This window comes from Macaca nemestrina, chromosome 3 (assembly GCF_043159975.1).
Source record: "Macaca nemestrina isolate mMacNem1 chromosome 3, mMacNem.hap1, whole genome shotgun sequence".
In the NCBI taxonomy this organism is placed as follows: domain Eukaryota; kingdom Metazoa; phylum Chordata; class Mammalia; order Primates; family Cercopithecidae; genus Macaca; species Macaca nemestrina.
Window position 1 is genome coordinate 131,886,216 of NC_092127.1, and position 19,444 is coordinate 131,905,659.

At 35.6% G+C, this 19,444-nt stretch overlaps 1 pseudogene; it reads right to left on the reverse strand.

Moving 5' to 3' along the window:
* LOC105477397 (UDP-glucuronosyltransferase 2B10-like) overlaps nt 1-18,298 on the reverse strand; it is a 39,441-nt pseudogene extending 21,143 nt beyond the window's left edge.
* Nucleotides 18,299-19,444: the final 1,146 nt, after the last annotated feature.

The window sequence follows — 19,444 nt, forward strand, 5'->3', positions numbered from 1 at the left end:
ATCTTCAGAGTATAAATAAACCAACTGTTAAAAATTTAATTTACTAAAATTAAAATTTTTGTGCTTCAAAAACCATCATCAAAAAAGTAAAATGTTAGCACACCAAGATGAAACAAAATATTTGAAAATTATATATCTAACATAATATTCATGATATATAATTAGTTCTTAAAACTCAATAATAAGACAAGTTGCAAAGTTTAAAAATGTTTCAAGGATTGGAATAGACATTTTTCCAAAGAAGGTATATGGTCAGTAAGCACATATAACAATGCTCCACATTTTTAGCTGTAATGAAAATCCAATAGAAAACCACAATGAGAGATCATTTCACTCCCACTAAGAAGGCTACAGCAAAAAGATAATAATACGTGTTGGCAACAGTGTGGAGGAATTTGAACCCTCTTGCATTGTTGGTAGTAATGACAAATGGAACAAGTACTTTGGAAAACAGTTTAGCAGCTCTTCATAAACATATAGTTCCCACATGAGCCAGGAATTCCACTTATAGTATCAATCCCAAAGAAAAACATATTTATGCAAAAACATGTGTAGCAATGTTCCTAGTAGCCACAACTGAACACAATCAAAAGGTCAATGAACTAAGTGAACAAAGAAAATATGGCATATCCATACCATAAAATATTATACTGCTTCAAAAAGAAATGAAGTATTAATACACACTGCAACATGAATGAATCTAAAAGCTATTTAAAAAAAAATTATGCTCAGTGAAAGAAGTCACTTTCACAACACCCTAAATTGTATCATTCCAGATGGCTTCATGACTCATAAGCATTCTAAATATAACGGGATTTTACACCTTAAATACATGGGTTTTAAGTCATGAAAATTACATGTAATTATCAAGCTTGTTACAATAATGAAAACAATAAAAATGAATTTTTCATGAAGAAAATAGTTATACTTTTAGACATTTTCAATATTTAATTAAAATATTTTACCATATTTCTTTAAGTTTATCCTTCCTTTCTACTGCAGATTGATCATGTAATTTTTTTTAAAAACCTGCCTTTTTTATATTAGCTATACTACTTAAAATTATTTTTGTATAGAACATTGCTTCACTATTGGATACCTATTACATGTATGGAGTTCAAAACACAATTTTTAAATAACCGTTCAAAAATAAAAGATGATTTCAGGTTGGTTACATCATGTAAATTCTTTCAAAATTAGACTCTTAAAAAAAGGATGAAACTCATACTTACTATTGAATAGATAAGCTATCTAAAAATACCACCTAGTACAAAAATATTGTTACACTCACAAAGGGTCATTAATTACTGTATTCAGTGCATTGAGCGAGTCTGTACTTGACACTGTGTTGAAGTCCAATCTAATAGTTGCTTCCTTGGCCTTCATTTATGTAATGTTATCAGGTTAATTCTCATACAATGCAATGCCCACCGTAGGGATCCCATGGTAGATCACCTCGTGATGCCATTGGATCCACCATGAGTTATAAAAGTCCTGGTTTTTGGATGACCTAGGATCGGATAAATTTTAGCAATATTACTCATAGGAATAAAATGAGGAAAGAACAACTAAACGCTCAAGTGACAGTGTTTTCTAGCTAAAACGTGAAACTAAACTAAATTGTGTTTCAGACTTCAGAGGAAGGTGTGCCTACTTCTGCTGGAGCTGTAAGTGAAAGCTATATGGTGTGTGTGAATTCAGAATGAAAAAAAATTAAACAAGATTACCAGTTGTGCTAAAGAAAAAGTGCAATCTAAATAAAATGTGCAAAAAAAAAAAAAAGAAGAAGAAGCAAAGAAAAGAGATGAACATGTAAGAATGTGTTCTTCTAAGTGCAGTCACAGAGTGTGATATGTGAGATGTGCAAGGCAGCAGGTAGTGGGGTGGTGGTGGTGCTAGGATTGAGGAAGGACATGTCACACTTCATCATGAAATATGTCAACACATTATGATTAAGATTAGGAATTTAATCCTACAGAAAATGCAGAGTCCCTGGTGATAGCAGAAGAGCTGTTATTTTTAGTGACATATGAAATAACCCTGCATAAAAAGAAAGAACAGGTGTAAAGTTATAGAAATAGGAGACAAAGAGACAATCTATGAAGTTGTAAAAAATTTGGTGAGACGTAATAACACCTGAAATAAAAATACTCTGATTCTGACCATAAAGAATGTGAATGTATATCATAAAATGCCGACAATTATATCTTATTATTTTCCCCATAGGAAAGGAAAATAAATATAAAGAAGTTTCATTTTATTTTTAAGTTTTTCCATAATACATTTTCAATAAGCTTATTTCATGATTAGTTATTAATACTCCAACGGGCTGTTACTAATATATTCAGTATTTGTACTCCAGAGTCATGCCAAGAAGGTCATTCTAGGGTATCCACTTGTACACCCGAGTACTGAGTCCTAAGGCATGTGGTCTATTCCCATCAAATCTCCACAGAACCTGCTACAGTAAAGAAAATATCTTATTCCATGAGTAGAACTCCAAAATTATAGAATGTTAGAACACTAAAGAGATTAAGAATGAGATCAGGTGATGCTGGGTAATAAAACTACTCAAAGACTGATGTAAACAGGATGCCAACACTTCATTTTCTTAACTTCTATAATTAGTTAAATACGTAAGGAAATCAGGATTTTCCAAATAATAGCTTAGAAAAATGAGATTATAAATGAAAAGTTCAAGTATTTAAAAAGATTGTTACACTTTTCAAAAGAAGACCTATGTGTGGCCAACCATCATATGAAAAAAACTTAATATCACTGCTCATTGGAGAAATGCAAATCAAAATCACAATAGATACTATTTTGCACCAGTCATAATGGCTATTATAAACTCAAAAGGTAGTACATGCTAGTGACATTGTGTAGAAAAAGGAATGCTTATACTCTGTTAGTGGGAGTGTAAGTTGGTTCAACCATTGTGGAAGACAGTGTGGCACTTCCTCAAAAACCTGGAGGCTAAAATACAATTCAACTCACCAATCTCATTAGTGGGCATATAAGCAAAGGATGAAGAATGATTCCCTTATAAAGGCACATACACATGTTTATTAATAGCAGTAGTATTCAAAATAGTAAAGATATGGAACCAACCTTAATGTCCATCAATGATTGACTGAATAAAGAAAATGGAATAGAGTACATATACATCATGGAATATTATGCAGCCATAAAAAAACAAGACTTTGTATTTTACAGGGACATATATGGAGCTGGAAGCTGTTATCTTTAGCAAACTAGCATAGAAACAGAAATCCAAATATCACATGTTCTCACCATGAAGTGTAAGCTAAAAGATGAGAACACATGGAAACATAGTGGGGAACAACATACACTGGGGTGTATTGGAGAGTGGAGGGCAGGAGGAGAGAGAAGATCAGGTAAAATAACTAATGGGTACTGATCTTAATGTCTGGATGATTAAACAATCTGTGAAACAAACCCCCATGACACAAATTTATCTATGTAAGAAACCTACACCTATATGCCTAAACTTAAAATGAAAGTTAAAAAATAAAATAAATTTAATTCTAAACATATAAAAATTCTAAAAAATTATATGTATGAAAAATATTTAAATAGTCTTTATAATTCTAGTGAGAATAAGTAGTAACAATTTAGTAGAGACCTATATGTTTATTTTTTATGTGTTTTATACTAGTTTTCATCTTCCACATTAAATATTAATTTATTCATTTTTTAGTAACATAAGAAGTAGTTCATGTAATTCTGCTTGTCTATAAGTTATTATATTAGAGTTTGGTGTTCTTTGATGGACAAAAAAGCAAGTTGATAAAATAAACTAATTGTAAGAAATAAATCAATGCTACAAAGGGTGCATGTATAACTTCTTTCAAATTACAAATTATCAAGCACTACTTCAAGGAGAAATTTCAAGGGACAATTTCTGAGACAAATTTAGAGCATTATCAGTATTGCTAATTTTGGTTGTTTTTTCAGCATTCAAATGAGGAACATTTTGGTATCAAATAAAAATAGATCTATTGAATAAATTCAAAATTGTGTTTTTCTGAATTTGGCAACTGATTCTTAACACTTAGACAATGTGCTACAAAGCTTTGACAACAGTGATGAATATGTTCTACTATAGCCAAGACATTTTTATGTTTGAGTTATTAGTTATGGAACTCCCAAGCAATCCTCATAAACTGAACAATAATTTATAGTGTTTAACTTTTACTTGTTATATCAGTATTAAAATAACTGAGTTTTCAGCAAAAAAACGTTAGTATAGGTCACTACAAGAAGACTATCAGGGAACTAAAAAGTAATTGACAAATACACAAATGTCACCATTTTATTCTATACAGAAGAAAATATGTTTCCTACTATGTTCTATGGAGGGAGCATCTGAACCTGTTCCCCCACCTGGCTTCCTTCTGTTTGACTCCTTCCTATATTTCCTTCTGCAGCCTCTATTGGGAGGAGTTGTTAATCTGATAGTTAGTGCTGAGTCCTTGTGGGACCACATTTTATGCAGCACAGCATCCACCTTCAGATCAGGATCTATCTCCATCCTTTCTCATTCATCTTCCTGCTTCAGACACTGGCTGGGCCCAGTCCAGTAAGGGAGGCTGCTTTTACTCTTTCTCTAAATCTACCTGTCTGGTGGGAACTTGGACTAAGTCTGTCAGCCTAGGCCATTCTTTCTCTGAATAGTACCCTGAACATCACTTAGATAGGCCTATTCCAAAATGTGTAGAGGCAGTATATGAGGCTGGATTACATGCCAAGCCTAAACTGCATGATGCATGTTAGACATTTTGAAATAACTGCTATCGTTATTGTGCTAGTGAAGTTGCCCATTAAAATGTAACTTCTTCTGATAACATCTGTAGTGTGTTCAACACACTCAGAAATCCCTAAACATAAGTATCAAATGACAGGCAAATAATTTGGTGATATCTCTTATGCGATCCCAATATCATGATAATATCAAAACTTTACCTACACGTCTTAATATATTTATTCCTGATCACAATATTAGTGCCACATTTATTATCCATGAGTATACCCTTTGTATTATTTTCGCCTCTTCCATGTATATTTCTGATTTTTTTTTTTTTTTTTTTTGAGGCAGAGCCTCGCTCAGTCACCAGGGCTAGAGTGCAGTGGCACGATCTTGGCTCACCGCAAGCTCTGACTCCCGGGTTCATGCCATTCTCCTGCTCAGCCTCCTGAGTAGTTGGGACTACAGGAGTCCCTCACTAGGCCCGGCAAATTTTTTTTGTATTTTTAGTAGAGACGGGGTTTCACTATGTTGGCCAGGATGGTCTCAATTTCTTGACCTTGTGATCCGCCTGTTTCAGCCTCCTAGAGTTCTGGGATTACAGGTGTGAGCCACTGCGCCTGGCCTATATATTTTTTTAATTTATTTTTTATTATTATTATACTTTAAGTTCTAGGGTAGATGTGCATAACGTACAGGTTTGTTACATATGTATACTTGTGCCATGTTGGTGTGCTGCACCCATCAATGCGTCAGCACCCATCAACTCATCATTTACATCAGGTAGAACTCCCAATGCAATCCCTCCCCACTACCTCCTCCCCATGATAGGCCCCAGTGTGTGATGTTCCCCTTCCCAAGTCCAAGTGATCTCATTGTTCAGTTCCCACCTATGAGTGAGAACATGCGGTGTTTGGTTTTCTGTTCTTGTGATAGTTTGCTAAGAATGATGGTTTCCAGCTGCATCCATGTCCCTACAAAGGACACAAACTCATCCTTTTTTATGGCTGCATAGTATTCCATGGTGTATATGTGCCACATTTTCTTAATCCAGGCTGTCACTGATGGACATTTGGGTTGATTCCAAGTCTTTGCTATTGTGAATAGTGCCCACAACAAACATATGTGTGCATGTGTCTTTATAGCAGCATGATTTATAATCCTTTGGGTACATACCCTTTAATGGGATGGCTGGGTCATATGGTACATCTAGTTCTAGATCCTTGAGGAATCGCCATACTGTTTTCCATAATGGTTGAACTAGTTTACAATCCCACCAATAGTGTAAAAGCGTTCCTATTTTTCCACATCCTCTCCAGCACCTGTTGTTTCCTGACTTTTTAATGATCGCCATTCTAACTGGTGTGAGATGGTATCTCATTGTGGTTTTGATTTGCATTTCTCTGATGGCCAGTGATGATGAGCATTTTTTCATGTGTCTGTTGGCTGTATGAATGTCTTCTTTTGAGAAATGTTTGTTCATATACTTTGCCCACTTTTTGATGGGGTTGTTTGTTTTTTCTTGTAAATTTGTTTGAGTTATTTGTAGGTTCTGGATATTAGTCCTTTGTCAGATGAGTAGATTGCAAAAATCTTCTCCCATTCTGTAGGTTGCCTGTTCACTCTGATGGTAGTTTCTTTTCTGTGCAGAAGCTCTTTAGTTTAATTAGATCCCATTTGTCAATTTTAGCTTTTGCTGCTGTTGCTTTTGGTGTTTTAGACATGAAGTCTTTGCCCATGCCTATGTCCTGAATGGTATTACCTAGGTTTTCCTCTAGGATTTTTATGGTATTAGGTCTAACATTTAAGTCTCTAATCCATCTTGAATTAATTTTCGTATAAGGAGTAAGGAAAGGATGCAGTTTCAGCTTTCTACTTATGGCTAGCCAATTTTCCCAGCACCATTTATTAAATAGGGTCCTTTCCCCATTTCTTGTTTCTCTCAGGTTTGTCAAAGATCAGATGGCTGTAGATGTGTGGTATTATTTCTGAGGACTCTGTTCTGTTCCATTGTTCTATATTTCTGTTTTGCTACCAGCACCATGCTGTTTTGGTTACTGTAGCCTTGTAGTATAGTTTGAAGTCAGGTAGCATGAGGCCTCCAGCTTTGTTCTTTTGACTTAGGAGTGTCTTGGAGATGCGGGCTCTTTTTTGTTCCATATAACTTTAAAGCAGTTTTTTCCAATTCTGTGAAGAAACTCATTGGTAGCTTGATGGGGATGGCATTGAATCTATAAATAACCTTGGGCAGTATGGCCATTTTCACGATATTGATTCTTCCTATCCATGAGCATGGTATGTTCTTCCATTTGTTTGTGTCCTCTTTTATTTCACTGAGCAGTGGTTTGTAGTTCTCCTTGAAGAGGTCCTTTACATCCCTTGTAAGTTGGATTCCTAGGTATTTTATTCTCTTTGAAGCAATTGTGAATGGAAGTTCATTCCTGATTGGGCTCTCTGTTTGTCTGTTACTGGTGTATAAGAATGCTTATGATTTTTGCCCATTGATTTTGTATCCTGAGATTTTGCTGCAGTTGCTTCTCAGCTTAAGGAGATTTTGGGCTGAGACAATGGGGTTTTCTAAATATACAATCATGTCATCTGCAAACAGGGACAATTTGACTTCTTCTTTTCCTAACTGAATACCCTTTATTTCTTTCTCTTGCCTGATTGCCCTAGCCAGAACTTCCAACACTATGTTGAATAGGAGTGGTGAGAGAGGGCATCCCTGTCTTGTGCCAGTTTTCAAAGGGAATTTTTCCAGTTTTTGCCCATTCAGTATGATATTGGCTGTGGGTTTGTCATAAATAGCTCTTATTATTTTTAGGTATGTTCCATTAATACCAAATTTATTGAGCATTTTTAGCTTGAGGGGCTGTTGAATTTTGTCAAAAGCCTTTTCTGCATCTATTGAGATAATCATGTGGTTCTTGTCTTTGGTTCTGTTTTTATGCTGGATTATGTTTATTGATTTGTGAATGTTGAACCAGCCTTGCATCCCAGGGATGAAGCCCACTTGATCATGGTGGATAAGCTTTTTGATGTGCTGCTGAATTCGGTTTGTCAGTATTTTATTGAGGATTTTTGCATCAATGTTCTTCAGGGATATTGGTCTAAAATTCTCTTTTTTTGTTGTGTCTCTGCCAGGCTTTGGTATCAGGATGATGTTGGCCTCATAAAATGAGTTAGGGAGGATTCCCTCTTTTTCTATTGATTGGAATAGTTTCAGAAGGAATGGTACCAGCTCCTCCTTGTACCTCTAGTAGAATTCAGCTGTGAATCCATCTGATCCTGGACTTTTTTTGGTTGGTAGGCTATTAATTATTGCCTCAATTTCAGAGCCTGCTATTGGTCTATTCAGGGATTCAACTTTTTCCTGGTTTCGTCTTGGAAGAGTGTAAGTGTCCAGGAAATTATCCATTTCTTCTAGATTTTCCAGTTTATTTGCATAGAGGTGTTTATAGTATTCTCTGATGGTACTTTGTATTTCTGTGGGGTCCATGGTGATATCCCCTTAATCATTTTTTATTGCATCTATTTGATTCTTCTCTCTTTTCTTCTTTATTAGTCTTGCTAGCGGTCTGTCAATTTTGTTGATCTTTTCAAAAAACCAACTCCTGGATTCATTGATTTTTTGGAGGGTTTTTTGTGTGTCTATCTCCTTCAGTTCTGCTCTGATCTTAGTTATTTCTTGCCTTCTGCTAGCTTTCGAATGTGTTTGCTCTTGCTTCTCTAGTTCTTTTAATTGTGATGTTAGAGTGCCAATTTTAGATCCTTCCTACTTTCTCTTGTGGGCATTTAGTGCTATAAATTTCCCTCTACACACTGCTTTAAATGTGTCCCAGAGTTTCTGGTATGTTGTATCTTTGTTCTCATTGGTTTCAAAGAACATCTTTATTTCTGTCTTCATTTCGTTATGTATCCAGTAGTCATTCAGGAGCAGGTTGTTCAGTTTCCATATAGTTGAGCGGTTTTGAATGAGTTTCTTAGTCCTGAGTTCTAGTTTGATTGTACTGTGGTGTGAGAGACAGTTTGTTATAATTTCTGTTCTTGTACATTTGCTGAGGAGTGCTTTACATCCAATTATGTGGTCAATTTTGGAATAAGTGTGATGTGGTGCTGAGAAGAATGTATATTCTGTTGATTTGGGGTGGAGAGTTCTATAGATGTCTATTAGGTCTGCTTGCTGCAGAGATGAGTTCAATTCCTGGATATCCTTGTTAACTTTCTGTCTCGTTGATCTGTCTAATGTTGACAGTGGAGTGTTGAAGTCTCCCATTATTATTGTATGGGAGTCTAAGTCTCTTTGTAAGTCTCTAAGGACTTGCTTTATGAATCTGGGTGCTCTATTTAGGATAGTTAGCTCTTCCTGTTGAATTGATTCCTTTACCATTATGTAATGGCCTTCTCTGTCTCTTTTGATCTTTGATGATTTAAAGTCTGTTTTATCAGAGACTAGTATTGCAACCCCTGCTTTTTTTTTTTTCTCCATTTGCTTGGTAGATCTTCCTCCATCCCTTTATTTTGAGCCTATGTATGTCTCTGCATGTGAGATGGGTCTCCTGAATACAGCAGACTGATGGGTCTTGACTCTTTATCCAATTTGCCAGTCTGTGTCTTTTAATTGGAACATTTAGTCTATTTACATTTAAGGTTAATATTGTTATGTGTGAACTTGATCCTGCCATTATGATATTAACTGGTTATTTTGCTCATTAGTTGATGCAGTTTCTTCCTAGCCTAAATGGTCTTTACATTTTGGCATGTTTTTGCAATGGCTGGTACCGGTTGTTCCTTTCCACATTTAGTGCTTCCTTCAGAGTCTCTTGTAAGGCAGGCCTGCTGGTGACAAAATCTCTAAGCATTTGCTTGTCTGTGAAGGATTTTATTTCTCCTTCACTTATGAAACTTAGTTTGGCTGGATATGAAATTCTGGGTTGAAAATTCTTTTCTTTAAGAATGTTGAATATTGGCCCCCACTCTCTTCTGGCTTGGAGAGTTTCTGCCGAGAGATCTGCTGTTAGTCTGATGGGCTTCCCTTTGTGGGTAACCCGACCTTTCTCTCTGGCTGCCCTTAAGATCTTTTCCTTCATTTCAACTTTGGTGAATCTGGCAATTATGTGTCTTGGAGTTGCTCTTCTCGAGGAGTATCTTTGTGACGTTCTCTGTATTTCCTGTATTTGAATGTTGGCTTGCCCTTCTAGGTTGGGGAAGTTCTCCTGGCTGATATCCTGAAGAGTGTTTTCCAACTTGGTTCCATTTTCCCCCTCACTTTCAGGCACCCCATCAGACGGAGATTTGGTCTTTTTACATAATCCCATACTTCTTGCAGGCTTTGTTCATTTCTTTTTCTTTTTTTTTTCTTTTGGTTCCTCTTCTCACTTAATTTCATTCATTTGATCCTCAATCGCTGATACTCTTCCAGTTGATTGAGTTGGTTACTGAAGCTTGTGCATTTGTCACGTATTTCTCATGTCATGGTTTTCATCTCTTTCATTTCTTTTATCATCTTCTCTGCATTAATTACTCTAGCTATCAATTCTTCCACTTTTTTTTTCAAAATTTTTAGTTTCTTTGTGCTAGGTACATAATTCCTCCTTTAGCTCTGAGAAATTTGATGGACTGAAGCCTTCTTCTCTCATCCCGTCAAAGTCATTCTCCATCCAGCTTTGATCCGTTGCTGGCGATGAGCTGCGCTCCTTTGCCGGGGGAGATGTGCTCTTATTTTTTGAATTTCCAACTTTTCTGCCCTGCTTTTTCCCCATCTTTGTGGTTTTATCTGCCTCTGGTCTTTGATGATGGTGATGTACTGATGGGGTTTTGGTGTAGGTGTCCTTCCTGTTTGATAGTTTTCCTTCTAACAGTCAGGACCCTCAGCTGTATGTCTGTTGGAGATTGCTTGAGGTCCACTCCAGACCCTGTTTGCCTGGGTATCAGCAGCAGAGGCTGCAGAAGATAGAATATTTCTGAACAGCGAGTGTACCTGTCTGATTCTTGCTTTGGAAGCTTCCTCTCAGGGGTGTACTCCACCCTGTGAGGTGTGGGGTGTCAGACTGCCCCTAGTGGGGGATGTCTCCCAGTTAGGCTACTCAGGGGTCAGGGACCCACTTGAGCAGGCAGTCTGTCCCTTCTCAGATCTCAACCTCCGTGTTGGGAGATCCACTGCTCTCTTCAAAGCTGTCAGACAGAGTCATTTGCGTCTGCAGAGGTTTCTGCTGCTTTTGTTGTTGTTTAGCTGTGCCCTGTCTCCAGAGGTGGAGTCTACAGAGACAGGCAAGTTTCCTTGAGCTGCTGTGAGCTCCACCCAGTGCGAGCTTCCCAGAGGCTTTGTTTACCTACTTAAGCCTCAATAATGGCGGGCGCCCCTCCCCCAGCCTCGCTGCTGCCTTGCGGTTAGATCACAGACTGCTGTGCTAGCAATGAGGTAGGCTCCGTGGGCATGGGACCCTCCTGGCCAGGTGTGGGATATAATCTCCTGGTGTGCCCGTTTGCTTGAAGTGCAGTATTGGGGTGGGAGTTACTCGATTTTCCTGGTGTTGTGTGTCTCAGTTCCCCTAGCTGGGAAAAGGGATTCCCTTCCCCCTTGTGCTTCCCAGGTGAGGCAATGCCTCGCCCTGTTTCAGCTCTCACTGGTCGAGCTGCAGCAGCTGACCAGCACCGATTGTCTGGCACTCCCTAGTGAGATGAACCCAGTACCTCAGTTGAAAATGCAGAAATCACCTGTCTTCTGTGTCACTTGCTCTGGGAGTAGGAGTCTAGGGCTGTTCCTATTCGGCCATCTTGCTCCACCCCCTATATTTTTGATTTTGAACTAATATCTGATAATTAGAGCTTTTCCAGGAGCTACATTTCTAGGCAGGAAATTTCTATAATTGAATTATTTACAGACTTTCACAGCCTCTTTTAGTAGTTTTCCATACCAGTAAGGAACTTTATCTGTCCTTCTGTGGGATCTTGGCAATGGCTGATGCAGTTACATTGGTCCTTTCTTCTGTCATGTTAATGACCATTGACCCCAGAGAAAAGACCACAACACCATTTTCTCCAGAACTCTGGATAAACTCTTCCATTTCCTGTGACAAAAGAATTTTTTCCATCACAAAAGAGTAACAGCACAGCAGGCACTACTGAAATAATTGGTACAAATTACTAAAGAGAGAAAAGCAAGTTATTAGGAATTATTGGAGGAAATTATGTATTTTAACTGACTGAATCACTCAGTTTCTTATCAAGAAGATGTGTAATATGAGACAGTGGGCCTCTACTAAGGGTATTTATGTAAATATGTGTGTGTGCATGTGTGTGTGTGTGTGCGCGCGCATAAGGGAGAAATGAAATGGAGCTATTTCATAGTAGTCAGAAAGATAATGTTAGAAAATATTATACCCAGACTCTTCACTTATAATATTAGAGTTACTATTATAGGTTCTTGGAAAGTGACACTACTTGGCTTTAATTCTATATAGTCATCCTACTAAATCACTTATCTTTATTTCAGGCAGGTTTTCCACAGAATTGTTTTGGTTTGAAGCTATCAATGGTTTGCTTCCCTAACTATAAGCCCTGAGGATAAGTTACTCACATTTGGGATGATTTTATGTCTACCTTTATCTTCCTCTATAATCCTTTACATTTCCTTAAATTTTGTCAGAGGTTTCCAGTCTTTTTTCAAAAAAGACAAAAAGTAACTGTTAAAAGTGGTGAAGAATCACTGACATTCTGGAGTCTGGTTGTGGTTTGAAATTTCTATGAATTAGTCCTGAAAGTCTCATTTATAATACAGAATTGTACAGTATATAGTTAGATGGTAGAATGATCATATTTTTCAGGTTATTGTTTAGGTGGAAGGACTTTACCCTGAAATCACACTGTTAAATTGATGGGTTATCTATAACTGCATGTGAGGAGCTCTCATCATCACTTTGCTGTGTCTCAAAGGCAGCAGCACTTGCACCATAATGGGAGAGGCCCCCAGGGCTTTCTGCAGGGGAGATCTGTCACCTTCATGAGTAGCTCACTCACACTACACTTCCTGGTGAAGATGTGCTTGGCTAAAATTGATTGATATTTATTCTGATTTGTTTTCTCCAATCTATGCCAATATTTAAATTTATAAAGCTTCAGATTTAATCGTTAGGGTAAAACTGTTTTCAACTGTTGTTTATGAAACAAAGAAAAAGATCCAAATATTGACTGTGAAGATCATATATTGCTGTATATTTTTTCAAATATGATTTTTAATCTTAAGACATCAATGTTAATGTGAGAGTCATTGTACCACTATTCCAGATGACACATGGGGCATCTAGGCATTCTGTGAGATTGCCACATTTAATGTAACACATGCTCAGTGTTTACTCTCAGTGTCTTGATGCCCAGAACCTTCTTCATCCACCAGTGTTGAAGTAATCTAAACTCTATTTACTGATTCATCACTGATGTGGTCTGGTTGTTTCCCACTCTGTGACAACTTCATAAGAATATTACAAAATCAATGTAAGTAATTTAATAAAAGTAAGAAAAGTTTAAAAAAGAAAAGGAAATATTTCTAAAATTTCTATCTAGAGATATTACCAATGTAAAATATGTATGTTCTCATCATGGCTTTTATTCTATTTACACATGTACACACATGCCATTTATTTAGAAAGTTTTAACCTTATTGTGTATACATTTTCCTCCTACAAAAAACTTGTCATCTTGTTATATTTACCATTTTCTACCTCACTTTACTTGCATTTTGGCTCACGGTGTAATTGAATATTTGATTGATAAAATTATTGTAAGGCTATAGTATGCATATAGTATAAGTTTTTAAGCATTCCTTCATTTAAGATGTTAGATTACTTCCAATGTTAATTTATGAATATTTTCCATAAATATTGAATATACACATCTTGACTTACTTTTTTTCTCAGTATGATTGCATGAGACTATATTATGAAACCAATGATCAAAGAAGAACTGGCACTAGCCCTATTGACACTATTCTAAAAGATAGAGAAAGAGGTGGTCTTCTTTAATTCACTCTATGAAGCCAGTATCATGCTAATACCAAAAGCAGGGAAGGACATAACAACAAAAAAACTACAGACCAATATCCCTGATGAACATAGATGCAAAAATCTTCAACAAAATGCTAACAAGCCAAATCCAACAACATACCAAAAAGATAACCCACCATGATCAAGTGGGCTTTACATCAGAGAGGCAAGGATTGTTTAGCTTACGTAAATCAACATGTGTAATGTGCCACATAAACAAAATTTAAAACGAAAACAACATGATCATCTCAATAGAAACAGAAAAAGCATTTGACAAAATCCAGCATCCCTCTATGATTAAAACACTCAGAGAAATTGACATAGAAGAGACATAACTTAAAAAGGAAAAAGGTTGAAAACATTCCCCCTCAAAACTGGAACAAGACTTTCACCACTTCTCTTCAACATTGTACTGGAAGTCCCAGCCAGAGCAATTAGACAAGAGAAAGAAATAAAGGTCATCCAAATTGGTAAAGAGGAATTCAAACTATTGATGTTTGCTCGTGATACAATCATATATCTAGAAAACTTTAGAAAACGATCAGAAAAACTTATCGAACTGGTAAATGGATTCAGCAAAGTTTTAGGATATAAAAGCAATGTACACAAATCATTCACTCTGCTATTTACCAATAGCAACCAAGTTGAGAATCAAATCAAGAACACAATCCCTTTTACAATAGCTGCAACAAATAGAAAATAAAACAAAATACATAGAAGTATATCTGACCAAGGTGGTGAAAGGTGTCTATGAGAAAAACTACAACACAATGCTAAAAGAAATTATAGAGGACACAAACAAATGGAAACACATCCCATGCTCATGTATGGGTAGGATCAATATTGTGAAAATGATCATACTACCAAAAGCAATCTATAAATTTAACGGAATTCCCATCAAAATGCTACCATAATTCTTCACATAACTAGAAAAAACAATTCTAAAATTCATGTAGAACCAGAAAACATCCCACAAAATCAAAGCAAGACTAAGCAAAAGACCAAATGGAAGGCATCACATCACTCGACTTCAAACTATAACATAAAGCAATAGTCAAGAAAAGCAGTATGGTACTGGTTGGTATAAATATAGGCACATAAGACCATTGGAACTGAATAGAGAACACAGAAATAAATCCAAATACTTACAGCCAATTGATCTTTAACAAAGCAAACAAAAACATGAAGTGGATAAATGACACCTTTTTCAACTAATGATGCTGGGATAATTGCCAAGCCCATACAGAGAAGAATGAAACAAAACCATCATCTCTCGCCTTATACAAAAATCACCTCAAAATGAATAGAATAATTAAATCTAAGACCTAAAACCATAAAAATTCTAGAAGACATCAGGAAAAACTTTTTTGACATTGGCTCAGTCAAGAACCAAGTACCCAAAAACAAATGCAATTAAAAAAAAAAGATAAATAGATGGAACTTAATTAAACTAAAAACTTCTGAAAAGCAAAAGAAATTATAGCAGAGTTAACAGATAACCCACAGAGTGAAAAAAATCTTCACAGTCTATTCATCCAAGAAAGGACTAATATCAAAAATTTACAAAGAGCTTAAACAAATCAGCAAGAAAAAAACAAACAATCCCATCAAAAATGAGCTAAGGAGATAAACAAACAATTCTCAGAAGAAGATATACAAAGTCCAACAAGTATATGGAGAAAGGTTCAATATCACTAATTATTAGGGAAATGCAAATCAAAACCGCAATGCAATACCACCTTATCCTGCAAGAATGGCCTTAATCAAAAAATCAGAAAATAATTGACATTGACATGGATGTGGTGAAAAAAGAACACTTACACTGTTCATGGGAATGTAAACTGGTACAACTGCCATGGAAAACAGTGTGGAGATTCCTTAAAAAACTAAAAGTAGATCTACATTTTGATCCAGCAATCCCAGTGCTGGTTATCTACATAGAGGAAAACAGGTCATTATATAAAAAAGATACTTGCACATGCATGTTTATAGCAGCACAATTCACAATTGCAAACATCTGGAACCAGTCTAAATGTCCATCAATCAATGGGTAGATAAAGAAAACGCAGTGTGTGTATATACATATATCTATTATATATATATTCATATATATATGAATACTCTTCAGCCATAAAAAGGAACAGAATAATGGCATTTACAACAGCAACCTGGATAGAATTAAAGAATATTATTCTAAGTGAAGTAACTCAGGAATGGAAAACCAAATATCATATGCTTTCACTCACAATGGGAGCTATGTTATGAGAATGAAAACACCTAAGAATGGTACATTGGACTTTGGAGACTTGGGGGAAAGGATGGGCAGGGGTAAGGCGAAAAAGACTACAAATTGGGTACAGTGTATACTGTTCTGCTGATGGGTGCACCAAAGTCTCAGAAGTCACCACTAAATTATTTATTTAATCAAACACCACCTGTTCCCTAAAAATCTATCGGAATAAAAAATACATTTAATTAAAAAAGGACACTACATAGTGGTAAAGAATTCAATTCAATAAGAAGATCTAACTACCATTTCTACTGAAACTATTCCCAAAAATGTGAAAAAGAGAAACTTTTCTTTCTCTCATTCTTTGAGGCCATCATCATCCTGATACCAAAACCTGGTAGAGATACAAACAAAAAAAGAAAACCTCAGGTCAATATTCATGATGGACATTGATGCAAAAATCCTCATTAAAATATGAGTCAACCAAATCCAGCAGCAAATCAAAAGTTTATCTACCATAATCAAGTCGGCTTCACCCCAGGCATTTTATTTCATGTTTTTTACCTAAGAAGATTTATTGGTTAAAAATCTCCTCAGTTCCATTCCTTTATTTAAAAACAATATTGTCACCAGGAACTCTTATTCCTGGGAATTATTTAAAATATCATATGTGCCTTATTTTGTATTAAGTAATTGCTTTTTATGAAGTAACTTCTGAGTTTTATCTTAAAATTTTACTTCAAAATTTATCTGTAAGTTATGGCCAAGATTATAATTCATGATAGAAGATACAGAATCTCCCAGAACTGGTTTTTTTATTAAAAAAAAAAAAAAAAAAAAAAGACCTGTGCTGCATATACATGTATATGTATCTTATGAGGGAAATTTCAAACTACACAGTTAAACACTTTGGTGATAGCCAAGAAATAATTCTTTTTATTATAATTTGTAAAAATAAGTAAAGAAAATAATGTTATCATTTAGTCGGAAGGAATTCTGTCACCATATTTAACTAAAATAAGAGGAAATGAAAAAACATTCTGAAAAGACTTTGATACACCAGCAGCATGACAAACTCAATAAACCAAAATTGAAACCCCAGAAAAAATTAAAAACATAAAACTTAAACAAACAAACACAATTGTGTTATTAGTGAAGATATTTTAAAACCTTTACAAACAATATTCTTACACATATACAGCAGCTTATATGCTTTCATATACATGTGATACATTGGACTTTGTGGACTTGGGGGAAAGGATGGCAGCAGGTGAGGGATACAAGACTACACACTGGGTACAGTGTACACTGCTCAGGGGATATATATATAACCCCCAAAGGCTTTGTTTATTCTAAATAAAATTTAAATGGAAACAGATGAATTCATTAGTTCTTTATTAATACAATTAGTATTATTTAATCTTTATTAATAATACAATTATACTTAGCTATAAATTTTTATTAATATTATAAAATTTATAGATATATTAGAAGAAAAATAAATTTTTTCACTGCAAAGCAGAGACCAGGAAACTTTTACTATAAAATTTCAGATAATAAACATTTTAGATTTGACAGTCTTATGGGCTCTGTTACACACACTCTGTCATTGTAGTGCAAAAAAACAACCACAGACAATATATTAAAGAATGGGCACGGGTATGTTAAAATAAAACTTGATGTACAAACAGGTATTAGAGACACCATTAAAACCAATGCCATAGAGAAATTTTAAATTTTCATTTCAGTTATTGTATTAATTGTATTCTTCAGCTCCAGAATTTCTGCTTTTTTTTTTTTTAATGTGGTTTCTATCTCAATGGTATCTCATTTTCTTCATTTATTGTTTCCTTGAATTCATTTATTCCTCTTTCAGCTGTTCATTTGTAGCATATTGACGTTTTTAAGATAATTATTTTGAATCTTTTCATTTAGAGATCTCAATTTCTTTATGATTAATTACTGAATATTTATTTTGTTTCATCAGAAGCATCATATTTTCCTATTTTTTTATGTTTCTGATAGCTTTGTTTTGGTTTCTGTGTATTTGAGGAAGCAGTTGCTTCTTCTACTCTTTATGGACTTGTTTTGGAAGGGAAATATCTCCTCATTCAGACTGATAGAGATTCTGGAAGTCTTCAAAACCTTTTCTATAGATGTGCTCTTCATACCTCTCTCTCCTTACTGATAAAGAAATATCACAATTATATATCTTACCCCAATCCTACAGAGCCAGTCTGCGTCCCAAGAGCTGCCCATTTCTTCTCCCCAGGGCAGTGCATGATATAAAGCCTATATCCCTTAAACTACAAAAAAATTAAGTGCATTAGGCCATTCTTGTGTTGCTATAAATAAACATCTGAGATAGGGTAATTTATAGAGAAATGAGGTTTAATTGGCTCACGTTTCTGCAGTCTTCATAGGAAGCCTGGTGCTGGCATCTGCTTGGCTTCTGGGGTGGCCTCAAGAAGCTTACCATCATGGCAGAAAATATGGAGTGGAGGGGTGGGGCAGGCATATCACATGGTAAAAGCAGGAGCAAGAGTCAACCTGGGGTTGGGGAAAGGTGTCACATACTTTTGAAGAACCAGATCTTACATGAAAACTCACCCTTGTAAGGACAGTACCAAGCTATGAGGCATCTGCCCCCATGATCCAAACACCTCCAACCAGACCGCACCTCTAGTATTGGGAATTACTATTCAATACAAGATATAGGTGAGGGCAAGTATGGAAACCATATCAGTAGGCAACTAAGCAATTCAAGGAAATGGATTATAATCAATATAAATCAATGATAAAGAAAAGCTTTTTTTTTTTTCCTGAAAAACATGAACAAGAGATAATCCATAACTTGCAGGGTCACTTGTAAACCCCTTCTATGTCTGGTATAATTACTATTATATTGATTTACTTTTCTTCTATGTAGGTTTTTCAGATTCTTTTTCAGTAAATATTTCTTTCACATCTCTCAAAACAATTAGGGTCAGAGAGAGTTTGCACCTCTTTACTTTTTTTGTAAGAAAATTATTACCTTTGTTAAGTAACTCCAATCTACACAAATAAGAACTTTATGCACACTACTCTTCATATTGAAACAATGGCCAATGTGATGGTGTTATGAAGTCAGGCCTTAAAGATGTAATTAGGACATGAGGGTTTCCTGCTAGTGAATGTAACTAAGGCCCATATAAAAGAAGCTTGATGCAGTGTTTAGCCTTTTTGTCCTTCTAATTTATACCATGTGAGCACACAGTATTCCTTCTTCTCAGAGGATATAAAAATAAGGCACCATTTTTGGAAGCAGAGAACAGCTATCACCACATGATAAACCCACTACAGGTTTGATCTTGCACTACTCAGCCTCCAGAATTGTGCAAATTACATTTCTATTTTTTTTTTTTT